Here is a 4,953-nt window from a genome sequence, read left to right as displayed (position 1 = left end):
ATATATATATATATATATATATATATATATATATATATATATATATATATATATATTATAGAGAGAGAGAGAGAGAGAGAGAGAGAGAGAGAGAGAGAGAGAGAGAGAGAGAGAGAGAGAGAGAGAGAGAGAGAGAGAGAGAGAATTATAGTATTATAAATGAGATAAATTACCGCTCGCAGGCCTGCGCCGTATATGAACAACGTGTGTTTTTAAGCATCCGGAGCAAAGTGGTTAAAGACAAGAGATGGTTGTACAGTAAAGATGCTTCAGAATGACTGGATTATAGTCTGTTCACTTAAGTTAGATTCCTGGAGCCTCGGTGGGTTTATAAGCTCGCAGCTGATTGGCTGATGTTGCATTTCTTGCTGTCTTCTACCACTATTTTCATGTTAACTGCTCTCCTGATCTTGCTAACTGCATGCCTCTCCTCCTCCAACGGCCTCACTGCACAACACTTTCTTCTTTCTCTCACCCCTATTCTGTCCACCTCTCTAATGCAAGAGTTAACTAGTATTCCCAATCATTCATCTCTTTCTCTGGTAAACTCTGGAACTCCCTGCCTGCTTCTGTATTTCCATCTTCCTATGACTTGAATTCCTTCAAGAGGGAGGTTTCAAAACACTTATCCTGTAATTTTTGTCTTCTGCTTTCAGCTCTGGGGACGTCACTTCAGTGGCGTGGCCTTTTCTTTTTTTCAATTATTATATTTTTGTTGCTCTTTACCGGTGCCCCTCCTACATGAAAAAAAGAAAACACTTCACACCTTTTCTTTCACTCTACATTATTTTTTAATTTCTTATTTAAACTGATTTACATATGAATATGAAGAATAAAAATAAATAAATAAATAAAAACAATAAATCCCCCCCCAAAAAAAGTGGACCGGGTAAAAAAAAAATCCAGGCCTTGTCCTGAGCTGCTGCGACGGTGTGCGGGAACGGATTAATCCATTTTTACTTTGATTCCTGTGGGGAAAATAGTTTTGATTTCTGAACATTTCCGAGTTAGAACAGCTTTCATAGACGAATTAAGTTAAAAAACCAAGGTTCCACTGTACATGTGTTTCGAAGCTTTAGGTAATGGAAAATAACAATTACATGTGTTTTGTTGAGGTAAGTAATAGAAAAGTAACAATTACATGTTTTGAAGCTTTAGGTAATGGAAAATAACAATTACATGTGTTTTGTTGAGGTAAATCATAGAAAAATAACAATTACATGTTTTGAAGCTTTAGGTAATGGAAAATAACAATTACATGTGTTTTGGTAGTGTAGGTAATAGAAAAATAAAAAGTGAATGCATTCTAAGCGTTTCAGCGAATTCTCCTCGCCCCAAACCAATCTGGTATAATCTGGAATATAACAATCAATAACAACTACAAGTGTTTTAGTGCATTTCAAACCCACCACACACTCCCTTGAGCTGACACGACCTGTGACCTCAGCTGACCTACCTTGCCTGCGAGGGTGGTCAGCAGGGGTGTAGCGCGGGTTGAGTACTGTGGGCAAAACAAAGCTGATGATGCCGTCTGTCTCAACCCTCAACTCCATCACCAGACGAAGGGTGACCTTGGCCCTCGTTCCTGCAGCAGAAGCGGGCGGGGTGAGAGAGGGTGAGGTATGGGTGGGTCAGGGCGAGGCAGCATAAGGTAGGGTGAGGAAGCTAAGGTATGGGTGGAGCAAGGTGAGGAAGGCTGAGGTAGGTTGGCAGCAACCTTTATAATGCTATTTTCCTCATACCTACAATGTTTTTAGATATTTCTGTAGACAGGGTGAGGTAAGGGTGAGGCAAGGAGAGGTACGGGTGACAGTAACCTCTCTCTTTCTCTCTCTCAAACACACACACACACACACACACACACACACACACACACACACACACACACCACCACCACCACCACCACCACAACCACAACCACCACCACAACCACGAACCCGCAGGAAAGTTGCCGAGGTTAAGCGTGAGAATGTCGCTTGAGTCAGGGTCTTCTCGTGTCATGAGGGCAGTCTTCCCCTCTTTCAAAGCCTCCTTGTACACCTTCTCTGCCTGTGTGAGGAAAGGGAACCAGTGTGTAGGGCTTACAGCAGGAAAATGAGTTAGTGGTGGAAGCTGTCAGGCCTACACGTGGCAGTCTCTCCCTGTGGGCAATGTCAAGTACCTACCCAGTTTATAATTATTTTCTTGTGAATCTACTCATATATACGCTAATGGTAAACACTTTGCCTTCGTTAGATATAAAAAAAAAAAGTCTCAATGTTAAAAAAAAATAGGAGGAAATAAGGCACACACACATTTAGCACAGGCGCCGCTGCAAAACGTTCAAAGCAGCAAAAATGGCAGGTTGATATATTGATATAAAAAAAAATGATAGCATGTTAAATATTATTAAAAAACACTAAAAATAGCATAGGGGATAAGCCTAATACCTTGTTCTTCTCCAAGCAGTGAGTCACAATGGTTCTGCCGTCCAGCTGCGCCTCACAGTGGTACACAGCTGCGCCCTCCTCCACAGGCAGCACCGCCCGCACCTATAAGAGAGAGAGAGAGGCGCCAGGCAGGGGAGGAAAGAATGAAGTAAAGAAAGAAAGGACAAAACACACGCCTCTTTTTTCTTCTTTTTTCATGTTTAACTCCTTCTCCTCCTTTTCCTTCTGCGTTAGCAAAGGAAATTATCAAATAAGGAAAGGAGGAATGAAATGTGAAGAAAGAGGGGAGGAAGCAGACTCTCCTTATTACCGAACGCCATTATTCTTCCTACTTTCATGTTTATCTGCTCCTTCTCCTTATTAGTGAAAAGAATTATTAAATAAGAAAAGAGAGGAGGAAGGAAAGTTAAGGTTCTAGCTATGAAATGCATATGATTGTTCCCCCTCCTCCTCCTCTTCATTAATGTTGTACTAGTGAAATTAATGCATATATAAGGACTGCGCCAGATAAGAAAATTACGAAGTAAAGAAATTCAAATTAAAGAAGGAAAGATGCTGGCCTTGTTTTCCTTTTTGGTTTATTGCTTCTTTGTGTTTATTTTCTTCTCTTTTTTCCTCCTCCTCGTGCGATAATCTAATACCACTTTTTTTTCCGAGAGAGAGAGAGAGAGAGAGAGAGAGAGAGAGAGAGAGAGAGAGAGAGAGAGAGAGAGAGAGAGAGACAGATGGGGGAGAGGTGCGGAGTACTGTGAAACACTCCTGCTTCCCAAAGGCTCCAGAGGTAAAGGTAAAGTATCAAAAATATAAAAATAGATAGTATACACTACAAAAATATAATTAAATAAATAAATACAGATATTGTACACCTTATTGTAAAAATATCCTACAGTCTGGGACCAAACGTAGGATATTCATTGAGTATTTCCCTGAGAGTGGCTGAGTCTATGAAATGGTCAATGAGGCTATACAAGTCATGTTGACCTCGCAGCCTTAATTTACCAATGAGAGGACATTCCGTGACATAATGACGCAGAGTGTGTCCCCTTGGTGCAGCACACAGCACACAGCACACGCCAGGAGAAGCACTGACTTTCCAAAAGTATTTATAGCCTAATTTGAGCCTCATTGCCACCCTGTCGTGTGATGCAGTGTGTCTCCCATAGGTGTAAGCGCAGCTCTGGGAGACACGTACATAGAGAAGACTACTGCCTATGGAAACAAAGCTCCAACTGATCACTAATGCTACTATGTACAACTGATCACTAATGCTACTATGTACAACTGATCACTAATGCTACTATGTACAACTGATCACTAATGCTACTATGTACAACTGATCACTAATGCTACTATGTACAACTGATCACTAATGCTACTATGTACAACTGATCACTAATGCTACTATGTACAACTGATCACTAATGCTACTATGTACAAAGTCCTTAATGCTTCTCTTAATATAGCCCAGAGTGTACTCAGCGCCAGGCTCCACTGTGTCGTCCTGAAAAGCACATTGAGCAAGGCGGTCTGCCTTATCATTAAGCGGGATACCCACATGAGAGGGGTATCCAGGTGAAGTGAACCGTGGCACCAGCACCTTCTAGGGTGTGGATGAGATCAAGACATTTATTAACTAGATCACAGTCCATGGGGGAGGTAGACTGGAGAGCATACAGTGCAGCCTGACTGTCAACAAAGAAGAATATATCCTTACGGAGAGGCGCCACAATATGGAGCGCCTCCAGAACAGCATACAGTTCTGCCCTAGTGGAGGACATGTGTGCAGGGAGCCGCCTGGAAACCTCAGTGTCAGTGTGGTGATTGGCAGAAATGTAGTCGCGGATGAACAGCCCACATCCGGACCTGCTGCCATTGACTGAACCATCACAATAAACATGAATAGCCTGAACGTGGGGGTACTTGGACAATTTAGTCATGAACATGTCTTGCAGCACATGAGGGAGCCAGTCCCTCTTGGGCTGATGCAGTGAGTGAATATCAACACTGACACGGTGAGGGTTGGAGCGGTGACATAACAACGTTAATACAGGCCTCGGCTATACCTACACTTGTAAGAACTCCCAAGATCTTCCTGAGGTATGGAGTTGTAGGAGTCCGAGGATCACGATACAGGGGGTCAGTGATCCCTTCAGAGAGTCGGAGCCCGTGCATAGCATCCGACCAACATTACGACAAGTAATTTCCTATATCCTACACATAATACTCGGCAGGTGCAGTTCAGCTCTGAGGACCTCAGTCCTTGCAGTCCTGGGGCATCCCAAAATTATTCTCATGGCTTCATTCTGAACAAGCTCCAGGGGGACAGAGCTGGGTGGCACTAAACTGTATTAAAATAGGAGCTGCGTAGTCAATGATGGACCGTACGACAGATATATAGAACATCCTTAGAACTGAAATGCCAGTCCCCAGGCCCCTGTTTGCTAACAGCCGAAGTGGCACTATATAGCCGTGGCAGACAGAGGTCTCTGAACATAGTGTACAGCGTGGAGTGACTTCCTGAAAC

General features: G+C 42.8%; 1 long non-coding RNA gene across 1 annotated transcript; it reads right to left on the bottom strand.

Annotated features, from left to right (window-relative positions):
- Positions 1-903: 903 nt before the first annotated feature.
- LOC135098014 (uncharacterized) lies at positions 904-2,900 on the bottom strand. Its single transcript, XR_010266431.1, has 4 exons — positions 2,430-2,900; positions 1,938-2,049; positions 1,457-1,585; positions 904-968 (listed from the first exon to the last, which is right to left on the bottom strand). It is a non-coding gene; the product is annotated as an uncharacterized LOC135098014 (long non-coding RNA).
- Positions 2,901-4,953: the final 2,053 nt, after the last annotated feature.

This window comes from Scylla paramamosain, unplaced genomic scaffold (genome assembly GCF_035594125.1).
Source record: "Scylla paramamosain isolate STU-SP2022 unplaced genomic scaffold, ASM3559412v1 Contig40, whole genome shotgun sequence".
In the NCBI taxonomy this organism is placed as follows: domain Eukaryota; kingdom Metazoa; phylum Arthropoda; class Malacostraca; order Decapoda; family Portunidae; genus Scylla; species Scylla paramamosain.
This window is presented reverse-complemented; position numbering and strand designations above follow the sequence as displayed.